Raw genomic sequence first — 15513 nt, forward strand, 5'->3', positions numbered from 1 at the left:
GAATGAGAGGCTCCTCACCAATCACAATAAAGTAAAAGTTCGGATATGCCTCACTCTTTGCGAAACCCATCCCCTGCAAATATGTATCTATCCTGGAGTACCAAGCTCTGGGAGCTTGCTTCAGGCCATAAAGGGCCTTCTTCAGTCTGCACACATGGGACTCCTTCCCATGCACCTCAAAGCCCTGTGGCTGCTCAATATACACCTCCTCCTGTATGAAGCCATTGAGAAATGCGGTCTTCACATCCATCTGGTGGATCTTCCAACCCATCTCTGCTGCTATCGATATAATGGAGCAGATCGAAGTATATTGAGCCACGGGAGCGAAGGTCTCCTCATAATCAACTCCCTCTACCTCGGAGAACCCTCTAGCCACAAACCTCGCTTTGAATTTCTCAATGTTGCCATCTGCAGCATGCTTACCTTGTAAAGCCATCTGGAAGTAACCACGGATTTGCCCTCAGGCCTCGGCACCACCTCCCAAACATCATTCTTCATGATAGAAGAATACTCCTCCTACATGGCCTCTCTCCAGACATGTTGGCTAGTTGCCTCCTCATAGCTAGAAGGCTCAGAGTCAAGGATGCTGGTAACCATCGCCATATACCTACAAAACCTCTCAGGTGTTCTACTCTCTCTGACTGGCCTCTTCAGCTCAGCAACGGATGTGGCATCTCTCAAGGTGTCCTGAAGCCACTTGGGCTTTCTCTTCCCTGAGCATGCTTCTCCCATAGGAGAATGAAACTCCTCCTCCTCATCACCATCAGTAGCCTGAACTCCTGACTGTCTGTCTACTGTCCTCCTGCCTGCACCTGAACCTGTAGAAGCTGAGGCACCGTGTGAACTGTCCATCAATGGACTCCCTAGTGAACTTCTCTGTGAACTGCTCTGCATGCTCCTTGGAGCACCACCCCTCTGGCTCGGCGAGCCACTGCTCACTGACGAACCTGACATCCTCATAGAAGTACCTCCGGATCCTCCTGATCCCTGCCCACTGGATCCCTGCGACTGACTCAACTGCTGCTGAGGGTCTAGCTGATCCAGATACTCTAACTCTCGTGACCTCCTAAAGGCCCTGTCCTCCTCGAACTTCACATCCCGTCTGACAACAACTCTCCTCTGTGCAGGAATGTAAATCCGAAATGCCTTTGAGGTCTCACTGTAGCCCACAAAGATACCCTTCTCTGCGGTGGGCTCTAGTTTGGTCCTCTTCTCCTTGGGTATATAGGAGTATGTAATGCATCCAAAGATATGAAGATGACCAATATCAGGCTTCTTCCCAGAGAAAGCCTCCTCCGGAGTCATGTGCCCCAAGGCACGATGCGGACTCCTGTTCTGCAAGCAAATAGCTGTGTTGCAGGCCTCTGCCCACAAGAACAATGGCAACCCCTGATCATGTAACATGGCTTTGGCAGCCCCTATGATGGATCTGTTCTTCCTCTCTACAGCCCCGTTCTGCTGGGGGTTGTAAGGAACAGTGAACTCCCTCCTAATTCCTGCCTCCGCACAATAGTCAACAAACTCTCCAAGGGTGTACTCTCCTCCATTGTCTGACCTCAGGGACTTGATCTTTCGACCTGTCTGAGTCTCCACAAGAGCTTTGAACTCCTGAAACCGCTTGAGGACCTCACTCTTGGTCTTCAAAAAATAAATCCAGGTCCTCCTGGAGTGATCATCAATGAATAAAACATAGTACTCATATCCACTCAAGGAAACATGAGACATCCGACCGCTCACATCGGAATGAATCAAATCAAGTATCCCAGTCGCTCTGTTGTCACTGCTGGGAAAAGGGGATTTGGCAAACTTGCCCATCGGACAACCTCTGCAAGTATCAAAGTGATCAGTACTGAAATCTAGCACACCTGTAGTGATCTCCCGCAATGTCCTCAAGGCTCCATGATACATATGTCCCATCCTACGGTGCCAAATCTCACACAGCTCAGAACTGCTGGCTCTGCTGTCGGTACTACTGCTCAATGCCAAAAGGGGCTGGAATGCAAACTTGTACACCTTTGCATGGCGTACACCTATCACTCTAGATGAATCAGCTAGAATGCCCCTAGGATACATCGACACCTGTCCTCCCCTAAACAGTACCTCATATCCTCTGTCCTCTAACGCTGAGACGGATATGAGGTTCTTCCTCATCCCTGGCACATAAAAAACCTCTGACACCTTCAAGGGAGGTTTGGACTCCCTCTGAAATGTCACTGTCCCCACCCCGACTGCTCTAACAACTCTGTCATCATTGAGTACTACCTCAATATCAGTGCCACTCTTTGAAAGCTCTGAGAAGTACTCACTAACTCCTGTCATATGACGTGAAGCCCCACTGTCCACATACCAGATACCTGAAGATGCTCCGCTAATCGAGGGAAAAGCATGCTCCCTCTGAACCTGTGTGGCAGGTGATCCTGCACTAGAGGACTCACACGTAGTGAACGCAAACTCTCGGTCAAAACGACCAACAAAGTCCTCAATCTCTGCTGAAGCTGCCACATCCTGGTTCTTCCCCTTCTTCTTCTTCTTCTCCGGACACACAACTGCATAGTGTCCCATCTTTTGACAATTCCAACACTTCACCTTGGAATAGTCCCTCTGTGTGTTCCCCTGTTTACGTTTACCTTTGCCTTTGCCCCCACCACTGCATGTGGAAGCCTGCTTCTTCCCTTTGCCTTTCTTGCCTCCTGCCACCAGTGCTACATCCTCATCCTGCTCAACTGGCTTGGCTGCCCCAAGCTGACCTTTCCTGATCTCTATCTGAATACAATCATCCCAAAACCTCTCCCATGTGGGAAGGGTCTCACGTGCACAAACCCCATCAGCAAAGTTCAACCATGAACGGGCGAGGCCATTCACTGCAATCCGCACCAACTCAGTTGGTGGAATGGCCTCTCCAATTGCTGCCAACTCATCTCTCACATTAGTAATCTTTGTGAGATATCCAGCTGCACTATCATTACCCATCTTAATGTTCTTCAGCTTCTCCTTCAGGACCATCTTCCGGTTCTCATTGGTACTCTGGTAGAGATTGGACAATGTTGTCCACATCTCATGGGCATTGCTCTTTCCTCTCACATGAAGAATGCAATGGTCTTTGATTCCGTCTAGAATCAGCCTCTTACCCTTGTTGTTCTTTTTATTATAAGCAGTCAAATTAGTAGCATCACTAGGCACAACAACAGGGTCCTGTGTGGTATGCATCATGATATTCCAGACTTCTGCCTCCTCAAAGATACTCTGCATTCTCTCCTTCCAAACGCTGTAATTTATATGTCCATCCAACCTATCCTCCACCCTCAATCCTAATGACATTCTGTTGTCCTAAAACTGAAAAATAGCACTGCTGTAGTAAAGATAAAACTATTGTTTATGAAAAATCAGCTTGCTGGAATTTTCTGAGTGAAAAATCAGCAACTGTAATTTTTCCTTTTGCTGTCCCAAACTGCCCTTCAGCACTCAAACTCTGATACCATGTAGAAATTTCTCATTTCCCACCCCGGTTTTCAGTTTCTCATTATTTCTCCCATATAGTTAAATGCCCTTTCCCATAACCATACATTTAACAAGCTGAAAAAAATAAATTTGTTGAAAACACAAATTCTGGAAATTTTATAGAATGCTGGAAATTGCAGAAATAAAAATCAGCAGTAATAAACAGCCATTAAAACACATTTAAACACTGAGATTTTTTGTCAATGTGACTCTGGAAAAACCCCCTACAACTCTTGGGGAAAACCAGTTTGAGAGCTCTTCTTTATTTCTGGAAAATGTCTTTTTACAGTAGGAGAAATGTTCAGCAAAAAATCAGCAAACAGACTTTTACAACTTATCTCAGCCTTGCTGATACTCCGCTGCTGATACACTGCTGCTGTTGCTGATACACCGCTGCTGTTGCTAATACACAGCTGCTGATACACCGCTGCTGTTGCTGATACACCGTTGTTGTTGCTGATACACCGCCCAGAAATCTCTCTTGCTCTCTTGCTCTCTTTCTCTCAATCTGCTCATGAAAGAATTGAATCGAATGTGATCTTTTCCTCCTTTTCCTCCCTTAATATAACTCCAAGGTGACTTTTGAGTGATCCAAGTGACTTTTGGGTGATCTCTAAATTCAATGGCTGAAATAGATTTAGATCAATGGCTGAGATTAAATGTTCATTTAAATCTCACTTTTTATTTTTTAATTCATCCCACTTTAATAAAGACCCACTTAGTCATTTATTTCCAAAGTCACTTTTCCTTTTTAATTTTTCATTGACTTTATAAAAGTCACTTTAAAATTAGACTTAGTAACTTTATCACTTAAAGTCACTTTTAAATTAGATTTAACTTTATAAAATTATAAAGTCACTTTAGGAGAAAAATTAAATTCTTCTGAACACTTTTCCCTAGGCCAAAGATCAAAGCTTAAGGGAACCACCTGTCCTCCGGTACCAAATTTCAACAAAAATTCTATCACCACCTAAAAATTGACTAGGTTTGATGAAAATGGGCAAATTGTTTTGATTTATTTATATGTAGATGATCTAATTATCACTGCAAATGTTGATGAATTTATTAAATAAGTCAAAGTGTAGATGTCACAAGTTTTTGAAATAAAAGAGCTCAGAGAATTACATTATTGTTTGGGTTTGGAAGTTTGGATGGATTCTCGCCACACTTTTCTCACTCAAAGAAAGTATGTTAGAGGATTATTGAAAAAATTCATAATGGAATAGTGCAAAGCTGCCTTAATGCATTTACAATAGAATCTTAAGCTTTGAATTGATGAGGATTCTAAAGAGGTGGATGCCACATTATATAAACATCTAGTTGGGAGTTTGATTTATTTGACTGCAACTAGACTTGACTTAGCATTTTCAGTCAGTGTGTTAAGACAATTCATGTCAAAACCTCTTGAGAATCACTGGGTGGTAGCAAAAGGTGCCTTGATATACCTTCAAGGAACCATTGATTTTGGTATTAAGTACATTGATTCTTCTGATGTTAATTTTATAGGTTTTTTAGATTCAGACTGAGCAAGAAAATAAGATGATAGAAGATCCATAACAGGTTATGCTTTCAATATCGAGTACGAGGTAATTGCTTGGAACAACAAGAAACAAATTACTATATCCTTATCTTTTGCAAAAGCAGAGTATCAAGCAGTGTGTGCAGCCACATGTGAGGCAATTTCATTGAGGAGACTTCTCCATGATCCTGGAGAAGAACAAAAAGATGCTACAATAACTAGATACGACAACCAAAGCTCAATCAAGCTCGCAAACAACCATGTGTTTCACAAAAACACAAAACAAAACTGATAATGAGTTTCACTTTCTTTGAGAGAAGGTTCATTCTAATGAAATTTTTATTGTTGTAATACTTGTGATAATGTAGCAACATATAATACTAAGTTTCACTTTCTTTGAGAGAAGGTTCATTCTAAAGAACTTTTTATTGAATATTGTAATACTTGTGATAATGCAACAACATATATTACTACCAAGCCCACGAGAATTAAATTTGAAATGTTTAGGGAGATGTTAGGAGTACAAGTGAACACTTTCTCCATTAAGGGGGAGAGTTGAAAATAATAAAGAATATTGTATTGTTAAAGAGAGTTTGTTTTTCCCCTTTCTCCATTAAAGGGGAGAGTTGAAAATAATAAAGAATATTGTATTATTAAAGAGAGTTTGTTTTTTAGTTGTACCAATGTCCTAGATTAATATTAGTTCATGTTTTCTAGGAGTTAGTTCAACAACTTGTTCACCTCCTACTTTTTAACATTAAAATGGTTGACTATATTTATTTTAATTCTAAAGTATAAAATGTAAAAAGTGTCTTAATTTAAATATTTTATTTAGAAAAACAACTATAAACATTTCATAAAAGTTAAATGCCAATAATTTATCTAGTTTAAAAAAAATATATTGTAAAAAAAATAATTAATAATAATTTTTCAAAAATATAAATATTTTTAAAAAGGTTTTACTGAATGTTAATCCGAACAAATTCACAAAACACATAAAAATTAAAATTATGACAAGTACCTTTTAGTAATCATTTACCCATAATTTACTAACTATTTAATCACAATTGGTGAGTGGTTAGGTGGTGATAGAATTTTTGTAGTTTTGGGTCGCTAAAATTCACAGAAAAAGGAATGAATTGTTGACCAGTTATTTTAGAGTAAAAATTTTGGTTGTTATTTCTTATTTTCCAATTTACTGTAACTTGACCAATTATCCTCTCTTTTTTCTGGGTGGTTAAACGTTTTAAATTTTATTAAATAAAGCAATTTTGTATGACTATTTTTCTGTGGATTATAGAATCCACAGATTCTTTATATTGAATGTGTACTAATTTATATTTTTTACATGTTTGAATTTGCAATCTATATAAATTCAGGGACTATATAGAAACGAGGATATAATTTCTAAAGTAAATGCTAGAGAGGGCCATTGCGTTATAGTGGACTTTATTTTTTGTTTATTGAATCATAGAATTTACAAATATAATAGAATTTACAATTTTGCTGATCTTTATGTTGTTTCTGTATTCAAGCTTATGAGATCCATAATGAATTAAACAAAGTCTTTCGGTAGAAATCATATGAGAGAATTTTTTGGCTAAGGCATTTCAAACCAACAAGTGTGGTTCATCATTAGGGCTAAAAACAAGGAGAATAATTTCCAAACCATTGTAGCAATTGTACATTAAATTTAGTTATAACCATAGTAACATGTTGAGTGAATAAGTACAATCCAAAAAAATGAAGTTTTTGTTCACATATAAATTTATTATCAAGAAATGGAAAATGGAGTACGCCCTAAAACTGCTTCTGCTTGGCTAAGAGCTCGTCTTCCTCGGACGTAAGGAAACAGGTTAACGGCCCAAGACCCAGAGGCATCTGGCAGGAGTGATAGCCTGCTCCCTTACGGACCACCAGCGGGTTATTTCAGGTGGCGTGGTTTTCCTTGATAACAGTGATGTGTCAACTGACATTCGCGGATAGCAGCCAGAGATGGTTGTCCTCAATGTTGGTTTGACAAAACTGAGTTTGATAGGTTTTTCCACCTTTTGAAAAAAAAAAAAAAAAAAAAAAAAAGAAGAAGTAATTTTGATTTTTAAGTGAACAAAATTTGATCTCTAAATATAGTTTTGAATAATAAATTTAATTTAAAAATCATTTATTTCACAGCCTATTAAAACATCACTCCACGTGTTTACCTAAATAATAACATTTTCCCGTCGGTTTAATTTCCGACGTCACTCTGGCAATGCCGTAACAGGCCACAGTGGTCACTACTGCAGGCCGTAGCCATATCTCTTCGGCGGCCATCACATAGGCCCACCTCGGCACCGGCTCCATCTACCGGTACATTCCGTCCATCATCCAACAGCCTTCCCCATCATTCTCGTACAGCACCCGCCGCTGTAATAGTGCAACTTTCGAGACAAGTTTGTTGCTTTATAAATGTCTTTAAAGTGTTTTTGTATGGAGTTGTCTCTAATGCGATTTTTTGAAGATTCGGCGGAAGAAATTGAGGTTAAATCTTGATTTGTTGGAGTTAAAATGGTTTTTTAACTGCATATTTGGATTCAGCACCCTGGAAAACCCTGGGACGCTTTGATTGTGCAAAAACTAGCTATCAAACTTGCGATTCCAATAAATTGCTTCTGGATTTTGATCGGAAAAATCCACCGAAAAGGCTTCCAAAAAATCGCATTATAAACAAGTGGATCTTCTCTTTGAAGAAGATCCACTCTTCATATCACATAACATAATTGTGCTATAAAATCAAGTTTTCTAGTGCTTCCTATGATTTTAGGTTGATTATATTAAATTTTATTAGTTATACGGTGGGTTTACTATTTTTCAATAATTAGATTTTATTTATTTATTATTATTATTATTATTATTATTATTTTGTAGTTTTAAGGTAGGAATATGGTTGATTTTAAAAATATTATATTTTCTTATTTTATGTTTGTAAAAAAATATGTTTAATAAAATTAATATATTAAGTTAATTTGTATAACTCTTTTATGTTAATATGTTTTAAAGGCAAATTGTTAAATAAAATTTGAATTTAAACGAAACTATTCAATTAAACATTTAAATAAGCTCAAAGACTACAACTTATATCAATCATATTTATTAATATGATTGTGCTAGTTATAAAATCAATAATCTTATAAATCAAAAATATTATTTTTATACATTACTTTCAAATTACAAATCTTCTTCAATGGGCTTACTATCATCTAAACATTAATCTCAAATATAATTGAATTGTCCAACACTCGTTTCCTTATTTTAAGGCATTGCATGCAAATACATTCTATAATTATTCATAGTTTTCTAACCACCACTCGTTAATCGTTATCAATATAGTTATCACCACTCGTTAATAGTTATTATGATAGGAGTTTCCATTAAAACGATGTTGGAAATTTAACATACAAATTGATTATATAATCAGTGTTCTTTACACACTATTTTTAAGTTCAAAATCTTCATCTATTTTTTAAAATTTAATGTTAATTATTATTATTTATAGTCGTCCAGAATTATATGAGTTGCAAAATACTATAAGGTAGTAAGAAAGGGAGGGGTACTTTATGGTCTAGTGGAGCACAATGTGTTCAAAAATTCCTGGAGTCGTTGGTCATATGACAAATAATCAAGGAGAGATATATGATCTCTACTAGGGACTTTTGTTAACCAAAGAAAATGAAGTGGACACACTTACAGTAACGGGAGATTCTCTCATAATCTTGCATCATCTCGGGAAAGGCTCCTTCCCAAAATAATTTTTTATGGAAAACATTATGAAAAGAATCAGGAAAATTTATGAAGATATCCCATTTGCTAACTGGGACTATAAATTAAAAATTAGTGAACTAAAATTTAACGGCCAAATCATGCATGCTATGATACCCTAATAGCATATGAAGTCTACCAAAAAAATTCCTTTGCAGTGTTATGTGTTACAAATTTGTTCTGATAGAGTAGTTTTGTGCGTTATTCACCTACAAAATTTCTCATTTTATTGCCCACAAAAGAATTGAATATTTTTGATAAATTAACTCTAATTTCTAATATATTTAGCATTCTTATTACAAAAAAAAAATTGGAAAACTTTGATAAATTGACTTTAATTCCTAATATAAACCAAAAAAATTTATAATATGAATACTCTTCCCATTCCCAAAAAAAAACTAGGTTATCCAAAACCTCGACCATTATATAATTCTAATTCCAACAAAATACCATACAAATGCATCCTAGAATTTGAAACATATAGCCAGAAAAACATAATGACTATGAAAGATTATTACGAATACTTAACAAATCATTCACTATCAACTAACTTACCTTAAGCATGCACAATTATTTTTACACTTAAGCATGCACAATTATTTTTTTTGTAAGACAAACAATCCCTTGGATCTCAACTAATTTTTTATAACACAAGCAATCCCTTAGATCTCAACTAATTTGTTCATAATGGTAACGCAAGCAATCCCTTAGATCTCAACTAATTTGTTCATAATGGTCTCTGAATTTGAAGTAACACCGTCGCCGTCTTAATTTTAAGACATCCAATGCAAAACATGCTAAATTTTAAGACATCTTTACAAAGCATAATTCCTGTCATAGAGATTATTGTGAATACGAAACGACAATCACTGTCAACTAACCCACCCACCATGAGAATGAACAACAATCCCTTGGTTTGGCCTCACTGAAATGGAAAGTGCTCAAGTGCATAAAAGCTATACAAATATGCATTAAAAATCCAACTAGCATAAACTCCCACAAGGGACTCTACAGCAGAGCCTGGATGGCACGTACCAAATGTTTAACATGTCTTCCTGTTCACTCGGTCTGTACCAGTGTTCCTCTTCCTTCCTCTTCTTTGCCTCCGGCCATCTCATATCACAATACCGACAACCTCTGTTGGCGTTCAGATCCCTCATCAGCGTCGCTGATCCTCATAGAGTCTGTGGCTGATTGGGATGTAGCTGCCTCCTTGCGAAACTGAAGTGGCGTGACCTCTAGAATCCCTCATCCACCCGACAGAGTATCTGTCTTTAAAGTCACATAACGAATCTGCAGGGTCTATAGATGGATAGGAGGAAACCACACAACAAAATAATTAATTCTATATGATCTGTTGTTCATTAAATTGCATTGATTCTATTGCTATTGCTTGAAGTTATATCATTAAATTCACTCAAAACCTCTGAGGAAAGATATGATAGTCTCAAACATGAATGACTAACAATTTCTAAATTAAAATTCTAACCTGACTGACACTTCTTTCTTAAATTTAAATTATATATAAACAAGATATGCTACTCTCAAACATGAATGACTAACAATTTCCAAACTAAAATTCTAAGCTGACTGACACTTCTTTCTTAAATTTAAATTATATATAAACTACCTGAGACTAAAGACTCTTGAATGTAACTTGCAGTAATTATCTCCAACATCTCTCTTACTCTGCTGCAAGATCCTCAAGTTGCGCCAAATGACAGAGTCGCACTCTAATCTCCATGGGGACTCAGAAGGATCACCGATGATGATCAGGAAACCGGAATCCAACAGTGATTGTTGAATATGGTGATATTGTTAGAAACTGCTATTAGAAACAGCAAAAGGCTCATTGCTTTTTAACGTTAAAGCAGTTTCTAATCTTAATGTGACCCGATCTAATCTTAAAGCATTTAGATTTTATCCTAAAGCAGTTTCTAATCTAAAGAATTAGATCTTAAGCGTTGAATTGGTATATGATGGACATACCAGATTAGAGTTAAATAATATATAAAGGATTGGGTCCTCTCTCTCCCACATACAGGAGTTGCATTCTTCTCCATCAAGAAGCACATAAAGAAAGTGAGGGCAAGAAGAGAGAAACTGAATTCTGAAGAAGAGGAACAGTCAGGAGTCAGATCAAAGTAGATGGCAGCCATTACATCTTCCGCTGTTGATCAAGGTATGTCATCTCATATAAAGTTCTGTTTGTGAAATATTCGGTATTGATGATCTTTGGGCTGTAAGTTAAGACTTTTACATTTGGTATCGGAGCCAATCAATAACTAAATATTTCCTATGATTGCAATTGATCTGTTTTGTGCTTTACTCATGTGATTGAGCCTTCGGGAAATTGTGGGGTTTCATGAATGGTATCAATGTTGTTCTGTATGTACCAGAGCACGCCAAACCCTAAACGGCTTTTGGATTGTTCCCAACAATGGGTTTCCTTCGTTTGATTTTAACACTATGAATTTTCATGTTTGAGGAAAGGATTTCTCATCAACTGGTTGCTTCCTCATTTCTGTTTTCCAAATGGCTTTGAGAATTCACGCCTTCTTGTGTCCACCCGGTATTCTCCCATTCATAGTAACGGCTAAAGTCGATTCCAAAGAGTCTTGCCTGGTAACAGCAGCGTATCGCTAATGTATGTTTCGACATTCACAGATTGAGATTTTTCATGAAACAAATAGACATAACCATAACGGGAAAAATCGTCAATGAAAGTGATGAAATACTTTTCTCCATTAAAGGCTGGAGTGTCCATAGGTCCGCAAATAAAGTGGATATGTATTAAACTTATACAATACCCTTTATGTACCTTCATTATCTAGAAACCTTATTTCCGCAAGTAAATTGGATATTTCTGGTTTTAGATGTATGATTGGATCTGGTTGTTTCGATTTATATAAGAATGTTGATAATGTTGGTTCTGGCATTCTAATTGATGGTTTATATAAATTGAAACTGAATGACACTTATGCGAATTCCTTGTTGAATGTAGTAAATAATGTTGGATGAAAACGTAGCATGTTGAATGAAAATTCTGCTTTCTTGTGGCATAAACGACTAGGTCATATATCCAAAGAAAGAATGATGAGATTAGTAAGTAATGAAATTTTGTCAAATTTGGACTTTAGTGATCTAGAATTATGTGTGGATTGTATTAAAGGTAAACAAACCAAACATAATAATATAATAAGAAAGGAGCCACTAGAAGCAGCCAGCTTCTTGAACTAATACACACTGATATTTGTGAATGTCCTTGAGACGTTTGTAAATGAAGTTGAGAGGCAATTAGAAACTGGTAATGCAAGATTCATTGAGAATGGTGAAGTCAGTGGGAGTACTAGTTTAATGCATTTACCCTTGTTTCCTTTATTTCTACTATTTCTCTTCTAGTACTCCCACTGACTTCACCATTCTCAATGAATCTTGCATTACCAGTTTCTAATTGCCTCTCAACTTCATTTACAAACGTCTCAAGGACATTCACAAATATCAGTGTGTATTAGTTCAAGAAGCTGGCTGCTTCTAGTGGCTCCTTTCTTATTATATTATTATGTTTGGTTTGTTTACCTTTAATACAATCCACACATAATTCTAGATCACTAAAGTCCAAATTTGACAAAATTTCATTACTTACTAATCTCATCATTCTTTCTTTGGACATATGACCTAGTCGTTTATGCCACAAGAAAGCAGAATTTCCATTCAACATGCTACGTTTTCATCCAACATTATTTACTACATTCAACAAGGAATTCGCATAAGTGTCATTCAGTTTCAATTTATATAAACCATCAATTAGAATACCAGAACCAACATTATCAGCATTCTTATATAAATCGAAACAACCAGATCCAATCATACATCTAAAACTAGAAATATCCAATTTACTTGCGGAAATAAGGTTTCTAGATAATGAAGGTACATAAAGGGTACTGTATAAGTTTAATACATATCCACTTTCTAGAATTAGACGATAAGTCTCTTTTTACAGATACAACATTGAACACTCTTTAGTTCCTTCTTTTCCTCATCCTGCCCATTCTTAGCAGGTGCCTTTTTCTTCTTGAAATGACTTGATTTTCCTTTCTTTTCTTTACCAGCTTTATTACTCACAAAACTTACTGAGTGATTCACTTGATTTTTCAAACGTCCTTCTTCCTGAACAAGACTACTGGCCAATTCATTAACATTCCACTTATCCTTTATAGTGTTATAGTTAATCTGAAAAGGTCCATATTCAGAAGGTAGCGAGTTCAGAATGAACTGGACAAGAAAAGAATCCTCTACTGTAAGTCCCAGGGAGTTTAACCTTGCTGCAATATTAGTCATCTCTATAATGTGCTCTTGCATAGTTCGCGACCCATCAAAATTCATGGTCGTGAGTTCTGCCATAAGAGTACCAGCGAGTGACTTATCAGCTGAACGAAAACGCTCTTCCACAGACTGCATATATTCCTTAGCACTTTCTGTTTGTGGAATTGTTGACTTGATGTTGTTAGCAACAGTCATCTTAATAAACATAAGGCTCAATCTGTTACTGCGTTCCCATGCTTTATGGTGTGATTTTTCTGCCTCAGTACTATCTCTTGTAAGAGCAGCAGGCTTATCCACAAGGAGTGCCAAGTCAAGATCCTGAATACCTAAATGGAAATTGACTTGTTCTTTCCATTCAGAAAAATTAATACCAGTGAACAATGTAACAGATGAAGCATGTGTATTCATAGTAACTCCTGCAAATTAAAATTAAAATCACTATAAGCTCATAACTAACGCGATTCAGATGTAGACATAATAGTATAATATAGCACTCCTTTGGGTAGATACTATCTTATACTTAACATAATTAAATACCAAAACATAAGCAGTTAATAAATATATTCAATCAAATAGAACTGACATCTTTGGATGATCAATATTTATTTAATCAAAATATCTATTAAACCTCATCATGTCAACTAGTTATAGAACAAGACTTTCCTTTGGGTAAGTTCTCAGGTTCTATCATTAGTGACGCCAGCTTTAATTAGTATTTTTTATAACTGGCAATTTCTATCAATAATCGTTATGTCAATTATGCACTAAATGATTATTCTGATTTTGACCACTTTGGTGATTAACAAAATCATAAATCTCATGTGCATAAATGATTTATAACACATACTTGATGCGAAACAACATTCTGATTTTGACCACTTTGGTGATCATAAATCTCATGTGCATAAATAATTTATAACACATACCTTATGCAAAACAATCAGTCATAGAGCAATTACTTTTATGCCCAAATTTCAAATTCAATCGAAACTGTAACTTTCCTACAGGAGTTCTACTCAACTCTGTACAAAAATGATTGCTTTGTTAGTCTACCTTATGCAAAACAATCAGTCATAGAGCAATTACTTTTATGCCCAAATTTCAAATTCAATCGAAACTGTAATGCAAGATTCATTGAGAATGGTGAAGTCAGTGGGAGTACTAGAAGAGAAATAGTAGAAATAAAGGAAACAAGGGTAAATGTTACATTACCTAGAATAGTTCCTCCATCTACTATTACTCCAAATGTTGTTCCAGCTGTTGTATAACAGCATGATGATAATGAACAACATATAAATGAAGAAGTACTTCCTGAAGGAAATGACTTACATAATGCTGATATGCATGAACCACAACAAGTAGCATTAAGAAGACCTCAAAGAAATCGTAGGTTAGCTATTTCTAATGATTATGTGGTTTATATGCAAGAATCAGATTATGATATTGGAATCAATAAGGATCCAGTTTCGTTTTCCCATGCTGTAGAAAGTAAAGAGTCAAAGGAATGGATTAATGCCATGAAAGAAGAACTGAAATCCATGCAACAGAATGAAGTTTGGGATCTCGTTGAGTTACCACATGGCTGTAAAAGAGTCGGATGCAAATGGGTTTTTAAAAACCAAACATGACTCTAGTGGTAATATCAAACGGTATAAAGCTAGACTTGTTGCTAAGGGTTACACTCAGAAAGATGGTGTTGATTACAAGGAGACATTTTCTCCTGTTTCGAAAAAGGACTCACTAAGAATAATAATGACATTAGTAGCTCATTATGATTTGGAGTTGCATCAAATGGATGTGAAAACAGCTTTTCTGAATGGAGATCTTGATGAGGATGTTTATATGGATCAACCTGAGGATTTTTCTGTAGAAAGTAAAGAACAATTGGTGTGTAAACTTAAGAAGTCAATGTATGGGCTTAAACAAGCATCCCGACAGTGGTATATTAAGTTCAATACCATTATTACATCTTTTGGTTTTAAGGAAAATACGGTTGATAACTGTATATACCGAAAGATCAGTGGGAGCAAGTTTATTTATCTGGTCCTTTATGTTGATGACGTCTTGCTTGATGCAAATAATTTAAGTATATTGCATGAGACTAAGGAATTTCTCTCAACGAAAGATTACATGCTCATCCAATGAATCGGAAGTGATTGGATATAGCGATTCAGATTTTGCTGGATGCATCGATACTAGAAAATCGACTTTTGGTTACCTATTTATGTTTGCTCAAGGTGCCATATCATGGAAAAGTGCGAAACAGACTATCGTTGTTTCATCCACTATGGAGGTAGAATTTGTGGCATATTTTGAAGCCACAATTCATGCATTATGGTTGCGGAACTTTATTTCAGGACTTGCGGTTGTCG

At 36.4% G+C, this 15513-nt stretch overlaps 1 long non-coding RNA gene across 1 annotated transcript; it reads right to left on the reverse strand.

The window, feature by feature from the left end:
• Nucleotides 1–10015: 10015 nt before the first annotated feature.
• LOC149139266 (uncharacterized) lies at nt 10016–10625 on the reverse strand. The gene is made up of 2 exons (XR_016264208.1): nt 10446–10625; nt 10016–10117 (listed from the first exon to the last, which is right to left on the reverse strand). It is a non-coding gene; the product is annotated as an uncharacterized LOC149139266 (long non-coding RNA).
• Between the last annotated feature and the right edge of the window lie 4888 nt (nt 10626–15513).

Source organism: Pinus tabuliformis, chromosome X (assembly GCF_031772625.1).
Source record: "Pinus tabuliformis cultivar Carrire ecotype Pingquan chromosome X, CPIR1, whole genome shotgun sequence".
Taxonomy (NCBI): domain Eukaryota; kingdom Viridiplantae; phylum Streptophyta; class Pinopsida; order Pinales; family Pinaceae; genus Pinus; species Pinus tabuliformis.